This window comes from Salmo trutta, chromosome 2 (genome assembly GCF_901001165.1).
Source record: "Salmo trutta chromosome 2, fSalTru1.1, whole genome shotgun sequence".
In the NCBI taxonomy this organism is placed as follows: Eukaryota; Metazoa; Chordata; class Actinopteri; order Salmoniformes; family Salmonidae; genus Salmo; species Salmo trutta.
This window is the reverse complement of record NC_042958.1, coordinates 43891492-43914975: the sequence shown is the minus strand read 5'-3', so window position 1 is coordinate 43914975 and position 23484 is coordinate 43891492. Positions and strand designations below refer to the sequence as shown.

Here is a 23484-nt window from a genome sequence, read left to right as displayed (position 1 = left end):
CAGCCAATCCTCCTTTAGTCTTCCAGCGAGAGTGTGGGGTCAAATCTCTTGATATTTGGGGGGGGGGGGGGGCAACTGTTCAAGCAAAGCACATTTGGTGCACTGCTGTGTTAACAGACCAACCCAGAGGGCTGCTGGGAATAACTCACATTCTGGTGTTAACAGACCAACCCAGAGGGCTGAGGGCTGCTGGGAATAACTCACATTCTGGTGTTAACAGACCAACCCAGAGGGCTGAGGGCTGCTGGGAATAACTCACATTCTGGTGTTAACAGACCAACCCAGAGGGCTGAGGGCTGCTGGGAATAACTCACATTCTGGTGTTAACAGACCAACCCAGAGGGCTGAGGGCTGCTGGGAATAACTCACATTCTGGTGTTAACAGACTGACCCAGAGGACTGAGGGCTGCTGGGAATAACTCACATTATGGTGTTAACAGACAGACCCAGAGGGCTGAGGGCTGCTGGGAATAACTCACATTCTGATGTTAACAGACTGACCCAGAGGGCTGAGGGCTGCTGGGAATAACTCACATTCTGATGTCCCAGGCTGGGTGGAAGGGAGTGGAGACACGAAGAGGGGAGAGAGGAGAGACGAAGAGGGGAGAGAGGAGAGGGGGATTTATTTGTGGTTTTACTTGTGCTTGCCACTATGTTTTTCCATTCTAATATGTGTGTATATATATTGAGATAGTGTTTATTGTGTATTTTATATTGTATTTTGGAAAAGAAACCTAAGCTTAATATATCTTCTCTGTTAAAGAAAACAGGTGAGATAACATGTAGAAACAAGAAGAGCATGTTTACAATAGAGCCATATTAGCTAAAAAGAGAAATAGTTGTTACATTCAGCTATAGATGACTAGCCTATTTGATTAGCCTGCCATGCTAATGGCCCCAGCATGAGTCCTGTACCATTTCATAAGTCAATCAGCATCTTTCTCAAACGTCTTCTCAATATATATTACAGAGGGCTATTCATTCATATGTTGGCTTTGGAAGCATAGCATATTAAGCTCATTTAATCAAACTGGAAAGAAAATGGTCAAATTAACCAAAATCTGCCTGCATGCGTTCTCGCTCAAAGAAGATGCAAAATTTAATTTCACAATGTCGTCAAAGTTAATTAGTATTTATTAATTTGTTTAATATTTCTTATTATAATAATTATCTTTGTTTCACATTTTTTATGTATTTATTAAACACAGAACATCTATAGGGAAAAATGCTATCTAGAAAATGAACGGGGAGGGGGGGTTAAAAGATGAACTAGCTAGGAATGCTAGCAAAGTTCATCTGGAGGTCAAGACATTTATTAGGAATCTCCTCTTGGCATTAGTCATGGGAGTGGACTTAAGAAGGCTCCCTACTCCACACACGCACACACACACACAGGCGCACACACACACTCCCTCTGCCTTGCGGCTCAGCATACAGCAGCCAACCCAAACCAACCAGGCCAACTGTATGGCATATTTATCCAACTGATGGATACAATGGCCTTCATATGTAGGTCTGCAAACCAAATATGTTGTCCAACCAAGCACTATCCCAGTGTTTATAGCAAGTAAGAACAACCAAACACTATCCCAGTGTTTATAGCAAGTAGGACCAACCAAACACTATCCCAGTGTTTATAACAAGTTTATAACAAGTTTATAACAGTTCACTGAGAGAACAGACAGGCTCTAAAGTATATTTACAGTAACAAGCCTCTCATTTACATTTACATTTAAGTAATTTAGCAGACGCTCTTATCCAGAGCGACTTACAAATTGGTGCATTCACCTTATGATATCCAGTGGAACAACCACTTTACAATAGTGCATCTCCTGCTGTCTTCCAAACACCAGCTATCTGTGACATTTCCTCAACAAGCAGGGAGTTTTCCTGACAATGAATGAAGTGAACAACACTCATCAGGAATAGTTTAGGGATCTAGACGTCCGCTGAATGACCGTAAAGCCCGATTACCACTATTCTGACCCAAAGCAAAAACAACGCACTTTCCAGCATGGTTTCAGATGCAAAAAAAGGCCAGTCCAGTACAACCCAGCTCAGTTTGGCTCAGTCCAGTACAACCCAGCTCAGTTTGGCTCAGTCCAGTACAACCCAGCTCAGTTTGGCTCAGTCCAGTACAATCCAGCTCAGCTTGGCTCTGCCAAGTACAATCCAGCTCAGCTTGGCTCTGCCAAGTACAATCCAGCTCAGCTTGGCTCTGCCCAGTACAACCCAGCTCAGCTTGGCTCTGCCAAGTACAATCCAGCTCAGCTTGGCTCTGCCCAGTACAACCCAGATCAGCTTGGCTCTGCCAAGTACAACCCAGCTCAGCTTGGCTCTGCCCAGTACAACCCAGCTCAGCTTGGCTCTGCCCAGTACAACCCAGCTCAGCATGGCTCTGCCCAGTACAACCCAGCTCAGCTTGGCTCTGCCCAGTACAACCCAGCTCAGCTTGGCTCTGCCCAGTACAATCCAGCTCAGCTTGGCTCTGCCCAGTACAACCCAGCTCAGCTTGGCTCTGCCCAGTACAACCCAGCTCAGCTTGGCTCTGCCCAGTACAACCCAGCTCAGCTTGGCTCTGCCCAGTACAACCCAGCTCAGCTTGGCTCTGCCAAGTACAACCCAGCTCAGCTTGGCTCTGCCAAGTACAACCCAGCTCAGCTTGGCTCTGCCCAGTACAACCCAGCTCAGCTTGGCTCTGCCCAGTACAACCCAGCTCAGCTTGGCTCTGCCCAGTACAACCCAGCTCAGCTCTGCCCAGTACAACCCAGCTCAGCTTGGCTCTGCCCAGTACAACCCAGCTCAGCTTGGCTCTGCCAAGTACAACCCAGCTCAGCTTGGCTCTGCCCAGTACAACCCAGCTCAGCTTGGCTCTGCCCAGTACAACCCAGCTCAGCTTGGCTCTGCCCAGTACAACCCAGCTCAGCTTGGCTCTGCCCAGTACAACCCAGCTCAGCTTGGCTCTGCCCAGTACAACCCAGCTCAGCTTGGCTCTGCCCAGTACAACCCAGCTCAGCTTGGCTCTGCCCAGTACAACCCAGCTCAGCTTGGCTCTGCCAAGTACAACCCAGCTCAGCTTGGCTCTGCCCAGTACAACCCAGCTCAGCTTGGCTCTGCCCAGTACAACCCAAGCTCAGCTTGGCTCTGCCAGTACAACCCAGCTCAGCTTGGCTCTGCCAAGTACAACCCAGCTCAGCTTGGCTCTGCCAGTACAACCCAGCTCAGCTTGGCTCTGCCCAGTACAACCCAGCTCAGCTTGGCTCTGCCCAGTACAACCCAGCTCAGCTTGGCTCTGCCCAGTACAACCCAGCTCAGGCTCTGTAGTGGGAAAAGGATGAGATGGTTTAATGAGGAAAGGAACTCACCTGTGTTGACTGTAAATCCTGGATTCTTCTTCTTCCTCCGTCTCTCTCTGTCTGCCGCCACCTCAGACCCCCCCACCCCCCCCACCCAGTCACATGTCAGGTAGGGGTCCTCCACCCCAGATTCTGCTGCTCCTAAAAAAAAACATTGAAGAAGTTTAGTTTATTTGCTCTGACACTTGTCATTAAAAACGCTTAAGTACTTTGCTTTTACAAATTAATTTTTTTTTTTGACAATTTTTAAACTATCACCCCATATTTCATTTCACATCTGTCACCAAATTAATTAATTAATTCATTCATTCAGCAAAATGACCGGAAGATTTTGGATTGCATACCAAATACCAACCTATTCCCTACATAGTGCACCTACTTTTTTTATACCGGGGAACATAAGGAACCCTAAGGGGCTTTGGGACGTAGGATAAACAATAAACCTCTCTCTATAGACACTACTGGTCCTCTCTCTATAACACTACTGGTCCTCTCTCTATAGACACTACTGGTCCTCTCTCTATAGACACTACTGGTCCTCTCTCTATAGACACTACTGGTCCTCTTTCTATAGACACTACTGGTCCTCTCTCTATAGACACAACTGGTCCTCTCTCTATAGACACTACTGGTCCTCTCTCTATAGACACTACTGGTCCTCTCTATAGACACTACTGGTCCTCTCTCTATAGACACTACTGGTCCTCTCTCTATAGACACTACCGGTCCTCTCTCTATAGACACTACCGGTCCTCTCTCTATAGACACTACCGGTCCTCTCTCTATAGACACTACCGGTCCTCTCTCTATAGACACTACCGGTCCTCTCTCTATAACACTACCGGTCCTCTCTCTATAGACACTACCGGTCCTCTCTCTATAGACACTACCGGTCCTCTCTCTATAGACACTACCGGTCCTCTCTCTATACCGGTCCCTCTCTCTATAGACACTACCGGTCCTCTCTCTATAGACACTACCGGTCCTCTCTCTATAGACACTACCGGTCCTCTCTCTATAGACACTACTGGTCCTCTCTCTATAGAGAGTACTGGTCCTCTCTCTATAGACACTACTGGTCCTCTCTCTATGGACACTACTGGTCCTCTCTCTATAGGCACTACTGGTCCTCTCTCTATAACACTACTGGTCCTCTCTCTATAGACACTACTGGTCCTCTCTCTATATACACTACTGGTCCTCTCTCTATATACACTACTGGTCCTCTCTCTATAGACACTACTGGTCCTCTCTCTATAGACACTACTGGTCCTCTCTCTATAACACTACTGGTCCTCTCTCTATAGACACTACTGGTCCTCTCTCTATAGACACTCCTGGTCCTCTCTCTATAGACACTACTGGTCCTCTCTCTATAGACACTACTGGTCCTCTCTCTATAGACAGTACAGGTCCTCTCTCTATAACACTACTGGTCCTCTCTCTATAGACAGTACAGGTCCTCTCTCTATAACACTACTGGTCCTCTCTCTATAGACACTACTGGTCCTCTCTCTATAGACACTACTGGTCCTCTCTCTATAGACACTACTGGTCTTCTCCATAGACACTACTGGTCCTCTCTCTATAACACTACTGGTACTCTCTCTATAGACATTACTGGTCCTCTCTATAGACACTACTGGTCCTCTCTCTATAGACACTACTGGTCCTCTCTCTATAACACTACTGGTCCTCTCTCTATAACACTACTGGTCCTCTCTCTATAGACACCACCGGTCCTCTCTCTATAGACACCACCGGTCCTCTCTCTATAGACACTACCGGTCCTCTCTCTATAGACACTACCGGTCCTCTCTCTATAGACACTACCGGTCCTCTCTCTATAGACACTACCGGTCCTCTCTCTATAGACACTACCGGTCCTCTCTCTATAGAGAGTACCGGTCCTCTCTCTATAGACACTACTGGTCCTCTCTCTATGGACACTACTGGTCCTCTCTCTATAGGCACTACTGGTCCTCTCTCTATAGGCACTACTGGTCCTCTCTCTATAGACACTACTGGTCCTCTCTCTATAGACACTACTGGTCCTCTCTCTATAGACACTACTGGTCCTCTCTCTATAGACACTACTGGTCCTCTCTCTATAGACACTACTGGTCCTCTCTCTATAGACACTACTGGTCCTCTCTCTATAGACACTACTGGTCCTCTCTCTATAGACACTCCTGGTCCTCTCTCTATAGACACTACCGGTCTTCTCTCTATAGACACTACCGGTCCTCTCTCTATAGACACTACCGGTCCTCTCTCTATAGACACTACCGGTCCTCTCTCTATAGACAGTACCGGTCCTCTCTCTATAGACAGTACAGGTCCTCTCTCTATAACACTACTGGTCCTCTCTCTATAGACACTACTGGTCCTCTCTCTATAGACACTACTGGTCCTCTCTCTATAGACACTACTGGTCCTCTCTCTATAGACACTACTGGTCCTCTCTCTATAGACACTACTGGTCCTCTCTCTATAGACACTACTGGTCCTCTCTTCCTAGACACTACTGGTCTTCTCCATAGACACTACGGTCCTCTCTCTATAACACTACTGGTACTCCTCTATAGACACTACTGGTCCTCTCTATAGACACTACTGGTCCTCTCTATAGACACTACTGGTCCTCTCTCTATAGACCACTACTGGTCCTCTCTCTATAGACACTACTGGTCCTCTCTCTATAGACACTACTGGTCCTCTCTCTATAGACACTACTGCGTCCTCTCTCTATGACCTACTGGTCCTCTCTCTATAGACACTACTGTCTTCTCCATAGACACTACTGGTCCTCTCTCTATAACACTACTGGTACTCTCTATATAGACACTACTGGTCCTCTCTATAGACACTACTGGGTCCTCTCTCTATAGACACTACTGGGTCCTCTCTCTATAGACACTACTGGTCCTCTCTCTGATAACACTACTGGTCCTCTATAACACTACTGGTCCTCTCTCTATAGGACAGTACTGGTTCTCTCTCTATAGACAGTACTGGTTCTCTCTCTATAGACACTACTGGTCCTCTCTATAGACACTACTGGTCCTCTCTCTATAGACACTACTGGTCCTCTCTCTATAGACACTACTGGTCCTCTCTATAGACACTACTGGTCCTCTCTATAGACAGTACTGGTCCTCTCTCTATAGACAGTACAGGTCCTCTCTCTATAACACTACTGGTCCTCTCTCTATAGACAGTACAGGTCCTCTCTCTATAACACTACTGGTCCTCTCTCTATAGACACTACTGGTCCTCTCTCTATAGACACTACTGGTCCTCTCTCTATAGACACTACTGGTCTTCTCCATAGACACTACTGGTACTCTCTCTATAGACACTACTGGTCCTCTCTATAGACACTACTGGTCCTCTCTCTATAGACACTACTGGTCCTCTCTCTATAACACTACTGGTCCTCTCTCTATAACACTACTGGTCCTCTCTCTATAACACTACTGGTCCTCTCTCTATAGACAGTACTGGTTCTCTCTCTATAGACAGTACTGGTTCTCTCTCTATAGACACTACTGGTCCTCTCTATAGACACTACTGGTCCTCTCTCTATAGACACTACTGGTCCTCTCTCTATAGACACTACTGGTCCTCTCTCTATAGACACTACTGGTCCTCTCTATAGACACTACTGGTCCTCTCTATAGACAGTACTGGTCCTCTCTCTATAGACAGTACTGGTCCTCTCTCTATAGACAGTACTGGTCCTCTCTCTATAGACACTACTGGTCCTCTCTCTATAACACTACTGGTCCTCTCTCTATAGACACTACTGGTCCTCTCTCTATAGACACTACTGGTCCTCTCTCTATAGACACTACTGGTCCTCTCTCTATAGACAGTACTGGTCCTCTCTCTATAGACAGTACTGGTCCTCTCTCTATAGACACTACTGGTCCTCTCTCTATAGACACTACTGGTCCTCTCTCTATAACACTACTGGTCCTCTCTCTATAGACACTACTGGTCCTCTCTCTATAGACACTACTGGTCCTCTCTCTATAGACACTACTGGTCCTCTCTCTATAGACACTACTGGTCCTCTCTCTATAGACACTACTGGTCCTCTCTCTATAACACTACTGGTCCTCTCTCTATAGACACTACTGGTCCTCTCTCTATGGACACTACTGGTCCTCTCTCTATAGGCACTACTGGTCCTCTCTCTATAACACTACTGGTCCTCTCTCTATAGACACTACTGGTCCTCTCTCTATAGACACTACTGGTCCTCTCTCTATAGACACTACTGGTCCTCTCTCTATAGACACTACTGGTCCTCTCTCTATAGACACTACTGGTCCTCTCTCTATAACACTACTGGTCCTCTCTCTATAGACACTACTGGTCCTCTCTCTATAGACACTCCTGGTCCTCTCTCTATAGACACTACCGGTCCTCTCTCTATAGACACTACCGGTCCTCTCTCTATAGACACTACCGGTCCTCTCTCTATAGACACTACCGGTCCTCTCTCTATAGACAGTACTGGTCCTCTCTCTATAGACAGTACAGGTCCTCTCTCTATAACACTACTGGTCCTCTCTCTATAGACACTACTGGTCCTCTCTCTATAGACACTACTGGTCCTCTCTCTATAGACACTACTGGTCCTCTCTCTATAGACACTACTGGTCCTCTCTCTATAGACACTACTGGTCCTCTCTCTATAGACACTACTGGTCCTCTCTCCATAGACACTACTGGTCTTCTCCATAGACACTACTGGTCCTCTCTCTATAACACTACTGGTACTCTCTCTATAGACACTACTGGTCCTCTCTATAGACACTACTGGTCCTCTCTATAGACACTACTGGTCCTCTCTCTATAGACACTACTGGTCCTCTCTCTATAGACACTACTGGTCCTCTCTCTATAGACACTACTGGTCCTCTCTCTATAGACACTACTGGTCCTCTCTCTATAGACACTACTGGTCCTCTCTCTATAGACACTACTGGTCCTCTCTCTATAGACACTACTGGTCCTCTCTCTATAGACACTACTGGTCCTCTCTCTATAGACACTACTGGTCCTCTCTCTATAACACTACTGGTCCTCTATAACACTACTGGTCCTCTCTCTATAGACAGTACTGGTTCTCTCTCTATAGACAGTACTGGTTCTCTCTCTATAGACACTACTGGTCCTCTCTATAGACACTACTGGTCCTCTCTCTATAGACACTACTGGTCCTCTCTCTATAGACACTACTGGTCCTCTCTATAGACACTACTGGTCCTCTCTATAGACAGTACTGGTCCTCTCTCTATAGACAGTACAGGTCCTCTCTCTATAACACTACTGGTCCTCTCTCTATAGACAGTACAGGTCCTCTCTCTATAACACTACTGGTCCTCTCTCTATAGACACTACTGGTCCTCTCTCTATAGACACTACTGGTCCTCTCTCTATAGACACTACTGGTCCTCTCTCTATAACACTACTGGTCCTCTCTCTATAGACACTACTGGTCCTCTCTCTATAGACACTCCTGGTCCTCTCTCTATAGACACTACCGGTCCTCTCTCTATAGACACTACCGGTCCTCTCTCTATAGACACTACCGGTCCTCTCTCTATAGACAGTACTGGTCCTCTCTCTATAGACAGTACAGGTCCTCTCTCTATAACACTACTGGTCCTCTCTCTATAGACAGTACAGGTCCTCTCTCTATAACACTACTGGTCCTCTCTCTATAGACACTACTGGTCCTCTCTCTATAGACACTACTGGTCCTCTCTCTATAGACACTACTGGTCCTCTCTCTATAGACACTACTGGTCCTCTCTCTATAGACACTACTGGTCTTCTCCATAGACACTACTGGTCCTCTCTCTATAACACTACTGGTACTCTCTCTATAGACACTACTGGTCCTCTCTATAGACACTACTGGTCCTCTCTCTATAGACACTACTGGTCCTCTCTCTATAGACACTACTGGTCCTCTCTCTATAACACTACTGGTCCTCTATAACACTACTGGTCCTCTCTCTATAGACAGTACTGGTTCTCTCTCTATAGACAGTACTGGTTCTCTCTCTATAGACACTACTGGTCCTCTCTATAGACACTACTGGTCCTCTCTCTATAGACACTACTGGTCCTCTCTCTATAGACACTACTGGTCCTCTCTATAGACACTACTGGTCCTCTCTATAGACAGTACTGGTCCTCTCTCTATAGACAGTACAGGTCCTCTCTCTATAACACTACTGGTCCTCTCTCTATAGACAGTACAGGTCCTCTCTCTATAACACTACTGGTCCTCTCTCTATAGACACTACTGGTCCTCTCTCTATAGACACTACTGGTCCTCTCTCTATAGACACTACTGGTCTTCTCCATAGACACTACTGGTACTCTCTCTATAGACACTACTGGTCCTCTCTATAGACACTACTGGTCCTCTCTCTATAGACACTACTGGTCCTCTCTCTATAACACTACTGGTCCTCTCTCTATAACACTACTGGTCCTCTCTCTATAACACTACTGGTCCTCTCTCTATAGACAGTACTGGTTCTCTCTCTATAGACAGTACTGGTTCTCTCTCTATAGACAGTACTGGTTCTCTCTCTATAGACACTACTGGTCCTCTCTATAGACACTACTGGTCCTCTCTCTATAGACACTACTGGTCCTCTCTCTATAGACACTACTGGTCCTCTCTCTATAGACACTACTGGTCCTCTCTCTATAGACACTACTGGTCCTCTCTATAGACACTACTGGTCCTCTCTCTATAGACACTACTGGTCCTCTCTCTATAGACAGTACTGGTCCTCTCTCTATAGACAGTACTGGTCCTCTCTCTATAGACAGTACTGGTCCTCTCTCTATAGACACTACTGGTCCTCTCTCTATAACACTACTGGTCCTCTCTCTATAGACACTACTGGTCCTCTCTCTATAGACAGTACTGGTCCTCTCTCTATAGACAGTACTGGTCCTCTCTCTATAGACACTACTGGTCCTCTCTCTATAACACTACTGGTCCTCTCTCTATAGACACTACTGGTCCTCTCTCTATAGACACTACTGGTCCTCTCTCTATAGACACTACTGGTCCTCTCTCTATAGACACTACTGGTCCTCTCTCTATAACACTACCGGTCCTCTCTCTATAACACTACCGGTCCTCTCTCTATAGACACTACCGGTCCTCTCTCTATAGACACTACCGGTCCTCTCTCTATAGACACTACCGGTCCTCTCTCTATAGACACTACCGGTCCTCTCTCTATAGACACTACCGGTCCTCTCTCTATAGACACTACCGGTCCTCTCTCTATAGACACTACCGGTCCTCTCTCTATAGACAGTACCGGTCCTCTCTCTATAGACAGTACCGGTCCTCTCTCTATAGACACTACTGGTCCTCTCTCTATGGACACTACTGGTCCTCTCTCTATGGACACTACTGGTCCTCTCTCTATAGACACTACTGGTCCTCTCTCTATAACACTACTGGTCCTCTCTCTATAGGCACTACTGGTCCTCTCTCTATAGACACTACTGGTCCTCTCTCTATAGACACTACTGGTCCTCTCTCTATAACACTACTGGTCCTCTCTCTATAGACACTACTGGTCCTCTCTCTATAGACACTACTGGTCCTCTCTCTATAACACTACTGGTCCTCTCTCTATAGACACTACTGGTCCTCTCTCTATAGACAGTACTGGTCCTCTCTCTATAGACAGTACTGGTCCTCTCTCTATAGACAGTACTGGTCCTCTCTCTATAGACAGTACTGGTCCTCTCTCTATAGACACTACTGGTCCTCTCTCTATAGACACTACTGGTCCTCTCTCTATAGACACTACTGGTCCTCTCTCTATAGACACTACTGGTCCTCTCTCTATAGACACTACTGGTCCTCTCTCTATAACACTACTGGTCCTCTCTCTATAACACTACTGGTCCTCTCTCTATAGACAGTACTGGTCCTCTCTCTATAGACAGTACTGGTCCTCTCTATAGACAGTACTGGTCCTCTCTATAGACACTACTGGTCCTCTCTCTATAACACTACTGGTCCTCTCTCTATAACACTACTGGTCCTCTCTCTATAGACAGTACTGGTCCTCTCTCTATAGACACTACTGGTCCTCTCTCTATAGACAGTACTGGTCCTCTCTCTACAGACACACCATTCCTAACAGTTGCTAGTAGGTTTGACTCCTAATGTGGTTTAATACATTTCTTCGCTGCATGGATAAGCTGCATGCTCCGCTGCTTACAGAGGACGACTCAGAGGACAGGGGTGATACACACACAGGAAACGGTAGAGCTAGCTATTCCAATCCCCAGCACACAGCTCCTGGGTTTGATTCATCTCTCTGAGCAGAGCTCATGCTTTGGTTGACAGCACAGGGTTAATGCAGGCTATAAAGGCCGGTCCAACCACAAGGAATCATTTCATATCGGGTGGGAGACAAGGGGGGCAGCTCTCTCCTTTTCAAAACCAGATTCTCTTCCTCTACTCCTGGGCTGTGGTCTGATGTGTGCTCTGTACTGGAAACAACAATGACAGAGGGAGGATAGAGAGGAGAGGAAAGAGAGGAGAGGAGAGGAAAGAGAGAAAAGAGAGGAGAGGAAAGAGAGAATAGAGAGGAGAGGAAAGAGAGGAGAGGGTAGAGAGGAGAGGAAAGAGGGGAGGAGTGGATAGAGAGGAGAGGATAGAGAGGGGAGGACAGAGAGGGGAGGAGTGGATAGAGAGGAGAGGATAGAGAGGGGAGGACAGAGAGGGGAGGAGTGGATAGAGAGGATAGAGAGGGGAGGACAGAGAGGGGAGGAGTGGATAGAGAGGAGAGGATAGAGAGGAGAGGAGTGGATAGAGAGGAGAGGATAGAGAGGAGAGGATAGAGAGGGGAGGAGTGGATAGAGAGGAGAGGAAAGAGAGGGGAGGAGTGGATAGAGAGGAGAGGATAGAGAGGAGAGGATAGAGAGGGGAGGAGTGGATAGAGAGGAGAGGAAAGAGAGGGGAGGAGTGGATAGAGAGGAGAGGATAGAGAGGGGAGGACAGAGAGGGGAGGAGTGGATAGAGAGGAGAGAAGAGGAAAGATAGAAGAGGAAAGAGAGAAGAAAGAGAGGAGGAAAATGCTCAACTGCAACAGAATTGATTTGTTGAAGTATATTACACAGCTCTGCAGCACAGAGAGAGAGAGAGAGAGCTCAAACACTTGCCCCAGACTGAGACTGAGTGACAGAATGAAACCACAAGCAGTAATTGATAAACTGCCTGCACACTGCAAACATATTATAGAATAACACAGGGGGTTGTTACCTAATTAAATGATTGTATGACTGTCTGGTGGGACAACAGCAAGGATGTGTTCCAAATGGTATTCTATTCCCTTGATAGTGTACTACTTTTGACCAGAGTCTATAGAGCTGTGGTCAAAATGCTAGTAGGAAATAGTGCCATTTGGAACACAGGGGAATAGGTGCCATTTGGAACACAGTGGAATAGGTGCCATTTGGAACACAGTGGAATAGGTGCCATTTGGAACACAGTGGAATAGGTGCCATTTGGAACACAGAGGAACAGGTGCCATTTGGAACACAGAGGGAACACGTGCCATTTGGAACACAGAGGAATAGGTGCCATTTGGAACACAAGGGAACACGTGCCATTTGGAACACAGTGGGAATAGGTGCCATTTGGAACACAGTGGAACACATGCCATTTGGAAAAAAGGGGAATAGGTGCCATTTGGAACACAGGGAAACAGGTGCCATTTGGAACACAGAGAAACAGGTGTCATTTGGAACACAGAGAAACAGGTGTCATTTGGAACAAACGGGAACACGTGCCATTTGGAACACAGAGGAATAGGTGCCATTTGGAACACAGAGGAATAGGTGCCATTTGGAACACAGTTGAATAGGTGCCATTTGGAACACAGTGGAAAGGGTGCCATTTGGAACACAGTAGAAAGGGTGCCATTTGGAACACAATGGAAAGGGTGCCATTTGGAACACAGTGGAAAGGGTGCCATTTGGAACACAGGGGGAATAGGTGCCATTTGGAACACAATGGAATAGGTGCCATTTGGAACACAGAGGAATAGGTGCCATTTGGAACACAGTGGAATAGGTCACATTTGGAACACAGGGGAACACATGCCATTTGGAACACAGTGGAATAGGTGCCATTTGGAACACAGAAGAACACATGCCATTTGGAACACAGGGGAATAGGTGCCATTTGGAACACAGGGGAATAGGTGCCATTTGGAACACAGCGGAAAACGTGCCATTTGGAACACAGTGGGAATAGGTGCCATTTGGAACACAGTGGAACAGGTGCCATTTGGAACACAGTGGGAATAGCTGCCATTTGGAACATGGTGGAATAGGTGTCATTTGGAACATAGCAGAATAGGTGTCATTTGGAACATAGTGGAATAGGTGTCATTTGGAAAACGGTGAAATAGCTGCCATTTGGAACACATTTGAATAGGTGTCATTTGCAACACAGTTGAATAGGTGCCATTTGGAACACGGGGGAATATGTGCCATTTGGAACACAAAGGAATAGGTGCCATTTGGAACACAAGGGAATCGGTGCCATTTGGAACACGGCGGGAATAGGTGCCATTTGGAACACAGTGGAATAGGTGCCATTTGGAACACAGTGGAATAGGTGCCATTTAGAACAAACTGGAATAGGTGCCATTTGGAACACAAAGGGAATAGGTGCCATTTGGAACACAAGGGAATAGGTGTCATTTGGAACAGAGAGAAACAGGTGCTATTTGGAACACTGATGAACAGGTGCCATTTGGAACACAGTGGAATAGGTGCCATTTGGAACACAGGGGAATAGGTGCCATTTGGAACACAGAGGAATAGGTGCCATTTGGAACACAGTGGAATAGGTTCCATTTGGGACACAGAGAATAGGTGCCATTTGGAACACAGAGGAATAGGTGCCATTTGGGACACAGTGAATAGGTGCCATTTGGAAGACAGAGGAATAGGTGCCATTTGGGACACAGGGAATAGGTGCCATTTGGAACACAGCGGAATAGGTGCCATTTGGAACACAGAGGAATAGGTGCCATTTGGAACACAGTGAATAGGTGCCATTTGGGACACAGAGAATAGGTGCCATTTGGAACACAGGGGAATAGGTGACATTTGGAACACAATTACCATGTTGCTCTGTGTGACAGTGAAAAATCCTCCCAGGCTATGTCTAGAAATGACAAACTGCAACGTAAGCCCCTCCCACACACAGGATCAAGATCACAACAACTCCAAATTATGCATCGTCTTTATGTCACACCTTCCTAATGTGTTATAATGTGTTATAATCTGTTTCTTGCTGTCACCATCCCAATCTGTTATGTGTTATAAAGTGTTATGCTGTGTTATAATCTGTTTCCTGCTGTCACCTTCCCAATCTGTTATCAAATACTTGGACCCCTAAATATGAATTATTTGTATTTTGGATAATATTTTGATGTGAAAAATAATAATAAAAAACCAAAGCGTTTAACTGTCCTCTTCTCTGTGTGTGTGTGTGTGTGTGTGTGTGTGTGTGTGTGTGTGTGTGTGAGTGTGAGTGAGAGATCCAGCAAAGTAAACTTGAAGTTAAATGTGTTTTTATTCCCTGTGGGGCCCCTGAGAAATACCTGTGTTCAGTGGTTTCAGCAAAGGCAGCAATAACAGCAGGATACACTTCCTGTTAAGACTGCTCTCCTGTTTGTCTTTTTTGTTCTACTGGTTGATACAGACTGTTGTAGGGGACATGGTGGTCAGTCATATAGACTGTTAGACTACTGGTTGATACAGACTGCAGTAGGGGATATTCCAAATGTATTGAACAACAGGAACCATAGGGGCCTGGTTAAAACTGGTGCACTATAGAGAATACCATTCCATTTGGGATGCAGCTTACAGGCGTATTCTGTTGACATGGAACTACAGCACTTTATGTCCACAGACTCAGGTATATGTGAGATCTCTCTCTCTGTCTCACGCTTCATCTGAAAATCAAATGGACCCCTATTCCCTACATAGTGCACTACTTTTGACCAGAGCCCTATGGACCCTGGTGAAAAGTAATGCACTATGCAGTGAATAGGGGTCCATTGATGATTCTGTGGTCTGGTTCTGTGGTGTGGTTCTGTGGTGTGGTTCTGTGGTGTGGTTCTGTGGTGTGGTTCTGTGGTTACAGTGCTTCCTCCTGGGCTGAGACACCTGGCTATCTGGAATCATTATGACCGCACGGCCCGGGAGGAATCAGCAGCAGGGTAATGAAGAGAGTGCGAGATGGGATGGGGGAGGGGGGTACAGAGAGAGAACAAGGCAGAAAGAGAGAGAGATGGGGGAGAGAGAAAGAGAGGGGAGAGAGAGAGAGAGAGAGACAAAGAGAAAGAATAAGACAGAAAGAGAGATGGGGAGAGAGAGAGGAGAGAGAAAAAGAGAGATGGGAGAGGGGGGAGAGAGATACAAAGAGGGAGAAAGAATAAGACAGAAAGAGAGATGGGGAGAGAGAGAGGAGAGAGAAAAAGAGAGATGGGAGAGGGGGGAGAGAGATACAAAGAGGGAGAAATAATAAGACAGAAAGAGAGAGACATTTTTTATTTTACCTTTATTTAACCAGGTAGGCTAGTTGAGACCAAGTTCTCATTTGCAACTACGACCTGGACAAGATAAAGCATAGCAATTCGACACACACAACAACACAGAGTTACACATGAAATAAACAAAACATACAGTCAATAATACAGTAGAACAAAAGAAAACAAAAAATCTATATACAGTGAGTGCAAATGAGGTAAGACAAGGGAGTTAAGGCAATAAATAGGCCATGGTGGTGAAGTAATTACAATATAGCAATTAAACACTGGAATGGTAGATGTGCAGAAGGTGAATGTGCAAGTAGAGATACTGGGGTGCAAAGGAGCAAGATAAATAAATAAATACAGTATGGGGATGAGGTAGGTAGATAGATGGGCTGTTTACAGATGGGCTATGTGCAGTGATCTGTGAGCTGCTCTGACAGCTGGTGCTTAAAGCTAGTGAGGGAGATATGAGTCTCCAGCTTCAGAGATTTTTGCAGTTCGTTCCAGTCATTGGCAGCAGAGAACTGGAAGGAGAGGTGGCCAAAGGAGGAATTGGCTTTGGGGGTGACCAGTGAGATATACCTGCTGGAGCGCGTGCTACGAGTGGGTGCTGCTATGGTGACCAGTGAGCTGAGATAAGGCGGGGCTTTACCTAGCAGAGACTTGTAGATAACCTGTAGCCAGTGGGTTTGGCGATGAGTAAGAAGCGAGGGCCAACCAACGAGAGTGTACAGGTCGCAGTGGTGGGTAGTGTATGGGGCTTTGGTGACAAAACGGATGGCACTGCGATAGACTGCATCCAATTTGTTGACCAGAGTGTTGGAGGCTATTTTATAGATGACATCACCGAAGTCGAGGACCGGTAGGATGGTCAGTTTTACGAGGGTATGTTTGGCAGCATGAGTAAAGGATGCTTTGTTGTGATATAGGAAGCCGATTCTAGATTTAACTTTGGATTGGAGATGCTTAATGTGAGTCTGGAAGAAGAGTTTACAGTCTAACCAGACACCCAGGTATTTGTAATTGTCTACGTATTCTAAGTCAGAGCCGTCCAGAGTAGTGATGCTGGACGGGCGAGCAGGTGCGGGCAGTGATCGATTGAATAGCATGCATTTTGTTTTACTTGAGCTTAAGAGCAGTTGGAGGCCACGAAAGGAGAGTTGTATGGCATTGAAGCTCGTCTGGAGGTTAGTTAACACAGTGTCCAAAGAGGGGCCAGAAGTATACAGAATGGTGTCGTCTGCGTAGAGATGGATCATAGAATCACCAGCAGCAAGAGCGACATCATTGATGTATACAGAGAAGAGAGTCGGCCCGAGAATTGAACCCAGTGGCACACCCATAGAGACTGCCAGAGGTCCGCACAACAGGCCCTCCGATTTGACACACTGAACTCTATCAGAGAAGTAGTTGGTAAACCAGGCGGGGCAATCATTTGAGAAACCAAGGCTGTCGAGTCTGCCAATAAGAATGTGGTAATTGACAGAGTCGAAAGCCTTGGCCAGGTCGATGAATACGGCTGCACAGTAATGTCTCTTATCAATGGCGGTTATGATGTCGTTTAGGACCGTGAGCGTGGCTGAGGTGCACCCATGACCAGCTCTGAAACCAGATTGCATAGCGGAGAAGGTACGGTGGGATTCGATATTGTCGGTAACCTGTTTGTTAAATTGGCTTTGGAAGACCTTAGAAAGACAGGGTAGGGTAGGATAGATATAGGTCTGTAGCAGTTTGGGTCTAGAGTGTCACCCCGTTTGAAGAGGGGGATGACCGCAGCAGCTTTCCAATCTTTGGGAATCTCAGATGATACGAAAGAGAGGTTGAACAGGCTAGTAATAGGGGTTGCAACAATTTCGGCAGATAAGTTTAGAAAGAGAGGGTCCAGATTGTCTAGCCCGGCTGATTTGTAGGGGTCCAGATTTTGCAGCTCTTTCAGAACATCAGCTATCTGGATTTGGGTGAAGGAGAAATGGTGTGGGCTTTGGCGGGTTGCTGTGGAGGGTGCTGGGCAGTTGACCGGGGTAGGGGTAGCCAGGTGGAAAGCATGGCCAGCAGTAGAGAAATGCTTATTGAAATTCTCAATTATAGTGGATTTATCGGTGGTAACAGTGTTTCCTAGCCTCAGAGCAGTGGGCAGCTGGGAGGAGGTGCTCTTATTCTCCATGGACTTTACAGTGTCCAGGAACTTTTTTGAGTTAGTACTACAGGATACAAATTTCTGTTTGAAAAAGCTAGCCTTATCTTTCCTAACTGCCTGTGTATATTTGTTCCTAACTTCCCTGAAAAGTTGCATATCACGGGGGCTATTCAATGCTAATGCATAACGCCACAGGATGTTTTTGTGCTGGTCGAGGGCAGACAGGTCTGGAGTGAACCAAGGACTATATCCATTCCTATTTGAAAAAAAATTTAGTGGGGCATGCTTATTTAAGATGGTGACAAAGGCACTTTTAAAGAATAGCCAGGCATCATCTACTGACGGGATGAGGTCAATGTCATTCCAGGATACCCCAGTTGGGTCATTTAGAAAGGCCTGCTCGCAGAAGTGTTTTAGGGAGCGTTTGACAGTGATGAGGGGTGGTCGTTTGGTCGCAGACCCATTACGGATGCAGGCAATGAGGCAGTGATCGCTGAGATCTTGATTGAAAACAGCAGAGGTGTATTTGGAGGGCGAGTTAGTTTGGATGATGAGTTAGTTTGGATGATATCTATGCGGGTGCCCGTGTTTACGGATTTGGGGTTGTACCTGGTAGGTTCATTGATAATTTGTGTGAGATTGAGGGCATCAAGCTTAGATTGTAGGATGGCCGGGGTGTTAAGCATGTCGCAGTTTAGGTCACCTAGTAGCACGAGCTCAGAAGATAGATGGGGGCAATCAATTCACATATGGTATCGAGGGCACAGCTGGGGGGCAGAGGGTGGTCTATAGCAAGCGGCAACAGTGAGAGACTTGTTTCTGGAAAGGTGAATTTTTAGAAGTAGAAGCTCGAATTGTTTGGGTACAGACTTGGATAGTAATACAGAACTCTGCAGGATATCTTTGCAGTAGATTGCAACTTCCCTTTGGAAGTTCTATCTTGGCGGAAAATGTTATAGTTAGCGATGGAGATTTCAGGGTTTTTGGTGGTTTTCCTAAGCCAGGATTCAGACACAGCTAAGACATCCGGGTTGGCAGAGTGTGCTAAAGCAGTAAGTAAAACAAACTTAGGGAGGAGGCTTCTAATGGAAACGTGCATGAAACCAAGGCGTTTACGGTTACAGAAGTCAACAAATGAGAGCACCTGGGGAGTGGGAGTGGAGCTAGGCACTGCAGGACCTGGATTAACCTCTACATCACCAGAGGAACAGGGGAGAAGTAGGATAAGGGTACGGCTAAAGGCTATACGAACTGGCCGTCTAGCGCGTTCAGAAGAGAGAGTAAAAGGAGCATAGATTCAAGGCATAGTGTACAGAAAGGTAAGGTAGGATGTGAGTACATTGGAGGTAAACCTAGGCATTGAGTAATGTCATCGCATATGTAGGAGGTGGAACAACATGGTTGGTTAAGGCATATTGAGCAGGGCTAGAGGCTCTACAGTGAAATAAGACAGTAATCACTAACCAGGACAGTAATTGACGAGGCATATTGATATTAGAGAGAGGCATGCGTAGCCAAGTGAACATATGGGTCCAGTGAGTGGTTGGGCTGACTGGGGGCACGGCGATTCAGACAGTTAGCAGGCCGATGCTAACAAGCTAACAGTTAGTAGGCCGGGGCTAAACAAGCTAGCTGACCGGGGCTAGCAAGCTAGCCGTTAGCAGACCGTGTTATCAAGCTAGCAGTTAGCAGACCGGGGCAAGCAAGCTAGCAGTTAGCAGACCGGAGCTAGCAAGTTAGCAGAAGGGCCTTTGGGGGACGTCGCGATGGGGGTAAGTCTGTTTTTGCCTCCTCGTGCAGTGACGTCGATAGACCAGTCGTGGATTAGTAGTTAGGGTTCCAAGTAGCTCTAGCTAGCTAGCAGGCCGTGGTTAGCAGAATGGGCCTTCAGCGGACGTCGCGCCTGAAGGGCCTGTTGGAATCCTCGGGCAGATTATGTCGGTATTCCAGTCGTAGAGGATCGGCGGGGTTCCATGCAGCGGGATTGCGGTTAGCTAGTTGCGAAGATCCAGATGAAAACGTTCAGAGTTTGTGGTAGGAATCCGGGGATATGGGGAAAAAATATATAAAATAATAATAGCTCCGTTATGCTCTGGTTTGAGTCACGTTGTTCGAACTGGCGAGAGCTTTCCGAGCTAAAGGTTAGCTGATGACCGCTAGCAATGGTTTGCTGACTGATAGCTGGTAGGTAGTTAGCTGGCTAGCTTCAGTTGAGGGATTCCAGATCTGAAGGAAATAGAATAAATACTTTTTTTTTTAAATAACAGATCCACGCCACATTGTGTGAGGCTGGTTGCAGGAGAGTATTTAGAAGTTGAGGTTTAGGAAAATATTTTAAAAAGATATGCGAAGAAAAAGATGTCAAAAGATACATACAAGGGACACGACAGGACAAAGACAAAGACTGCTACGCCATCTTGGGAAAAAAAGATGGGGGAGAGAGAGGGAAGAAAAGAGGAGAGAGAGGGGAGAGGAGAGAGAGGGGAGAGAGGAGAGAGAGGGAAGTGAAGAGGAGAGAGCAAAAGCTCATCCTGAACCAATTCCAATAGAGAGGTAAAAGTAATGAGGCTTGATCTGTCACAGGGCTAAGCATTTTCAACCTCTTTCTTTACCTCCCTCCCTCGTCTCGTTCTTTCCTTCCACCCAATCTAATAACATGAATAGAGAAAAAAGATGGGAGGGAGGGATCATATACACAGAGGAATGGGGGGATGGAGGAGGAGAGAGAGAACATCACTTCAGGGAGAGAGAGAGCTAAAGGAGAAATGAATATAATCTGGTGGCTGAGGCGGAAAGACAATGGGATTTCCACCACCTAGAAGCAGTGCCTTATGGGAGTGGACGCTGCCCCTCCTACTAGTCATAGGAGAGATGGAAACTTGTCGAAAATGTGGAAAAATCCAAACCGGAAGCTTAACGCAGAAATAAAGACTCTATTCGGATGATGCTCAAAATATGCACAGATAAAAGGTGAAAACAGAACAGCATCAATAATAAAGAGCTGTGTGGGGAGGGGGGGGGGTGAAAACAAAGGGTACTCGTAACAAATGAGCAACTAAGCAGAGCGTCTCATCCCAGAGCTAACGTCTACCAATTAGCAACAGCTCATGATCTTTATCTGTGGAGGAGGAGGAGGAGTGGAAAACTTAAAGAAGGTATCCTAACGAACCTGCATTTTCATTTCCATTACCCTCCTCCCTAATTCTCCTCCTCCCCTCTTCTTCCCCCACGTCCTTCTCCTCCCTCCTCCTTCTCCCTCTCCTATCCCTTCTCCTCCTCGTCCTCCTCCTCTCCTATCCCCCCGCCTCCTCTCCTATCCCTACCTACTCCTCCTCCTCGTCCTCCTCCTCTCTCTCCTCTCCCATCCCTCCTCCTCCTCCCTAAAGCCCAGGGTTATGTGTCCCAGGACCAGCTTGCTTAGGAGACTCTTCCCCAGATGTATCTCTCTGTAGGTGTTGGCTTTGTAATGGAAGGTTTGGGAATCACTTGTGGAATTTAACATCTCTTTTCTGGATTTTGATAAATAGCGGGTATAGGCCTAAATCTGCTCTCCATGCATTAGTTGGTGTTTTACGATGTACACGTAGAATATTTTTGCAGAATTCTGCATGCAGAGTATCAATTTGGTGTTTGTCCCACTTTGTGAATTCTTGGTTGGTGAGCGGACCACAGACCTCACAACCATAAAGGGCAATGTGTTCTATAAACCGATTCAAGTATTTTTAGCCAGATCCTAATTGGTATGTCGAATTTTATGTTCCTTTTGATGGTATAGAATGCCCTTCTTGCCTTGTCTCTCAGATTGTTCACAGCTCTGTGGAAGTTACCTGTGGCGCTGATGTTTAGACCGATGTATGAATAGATTGAGTGCTTTTAGGCAACGGTGTCTAGATGGAATTTGAATTTGTGGTACTGGCGACTGGACCTTCTTTGGAACACTATTATTTGGTAGGCCCTCCTTGATTGGGGACAGAAGCACCAGATCATCAGCAAACAGTAGACATTCTCCTTCAGATTCTAGTAAGGCCGGGTGCTGCAGACTGTTCTAGTGCCCTCGCCAATTCGTTGATATATATGTTGAAGAGGGTGGGGCTTAAGTTGCATCTCTGTCTCACCCCATGGCCTTGTTCAAAGAAATGTGTCTTTTTAGCCCAATTTTAACCACACACTCGCAGTTTGTGTACACAGATTTTATAATGTCGTATTTTTTCCCCCAACACCACTTTCCATTAATTTGTATAGCAGGCCCTTATGCCAAATTGAGTCGAAATCTTTTTTGAAATCAACAAAGCATGAGAAGACTTTGCCTTTGTTTTGGTTTGTCAATTAGGGTGTGCAGGGTGAATACGTGGTCTGTCGTACGATAATTTGGTAAAAAGACAATTTGTCATTTTCTCAGTACATTGTTTTCACTGAGGAAATGTACAAGTCTGCTGTTAATGATAATGCAGAGGATTTTCCTAAGGTTGCTGTTGACGCATATCCCATGGTAGTTATTGGGGTCAAATTGGTCTTCACTTTTGTGGATTGGGGTAATCAGTCCTTGGTTCCAAATATTGGGGAACATGCAAGAGCTGAGGATGATGTTAAAGAGTTTAAGTGTAGCCAATTAGAGTTTGTGGTCTGTATATTTTATCATTTCATTTAGGATACCATCAACACCACAGGCCTTTTTGGGTTGGAGGGTTTGTATTTTGTACTGTAGATCATTCAAGGTAATTGGAGAATCCAGTGGGTTCTGGTAGTGTATAATATTTGATTCTAAGATTTGTATTTGATCACGTATATGTTTTTGATGTTTGTTCTTTATTATAGAGCCAAAAATAATGGAGAAGTGGTTTACCCATACATCTCCGTTTTGGATAGATACAGTTGAAGTCGGAAGTTTACATACACCTTAGCCAAATACATTTAAACTCAGTTTTTCACAATTTGCTGACATTTAATCCTAGTAAAAATTCCTTGTCTTAGGTCAGTTAGAATCACCACTTTATTTTAAGAATGTGAAATGTCAGAATAATAGTAGAGAGAATGATTTATTTCAGCTTTTATTTCTTTCATCACATTCCCAGTGTGTCAGAAGTTTACACTCAATTAGTATTTGGTATCATTGCCTTTAAATTCTTTAACTTGGGTCAAATGTTTCGGGTAGCCTTCCACAAACTTCCCACAAAAAGTTGGGTGCATTTTGGCCCATTCCTGCTGACAGAGCTGGTGTAACTGAGTCAGGTTTGTAGGCCTCCTTTATTATGGACGGCAACTCCAACACCTTGACTTTGTTGCCAAACAGTTCTATTTTTGTTTCATCAGACCAGAGGACATTTCTCCAAAAACTACAATTTTTGTCCCCATGTGCAGTTGCAAA

General features: G+C 45.9%; 1 protein-coding gene across 1 annotated transcript in view; it reads right to left on the bottom strand.

Moving 5' to 3' along the window:
• Positions 1-23484, bottom strand: part of LOC115155607 (zinc finger MIZ domain-containing protein 1) — a 387284-nt gene that overhangs the window by 277768 nt on the left and 86032 nt on the right. Inside the window, exon 2 of the mRNA XM_029702387.1 lies at positions 3366-3497. The gene's annotated coding sequence lies outside the window, so the exon portion shown is untranslated. The remainder of the gene's footprint in view (positions 1-3365; positions 3498-23484) is intronic.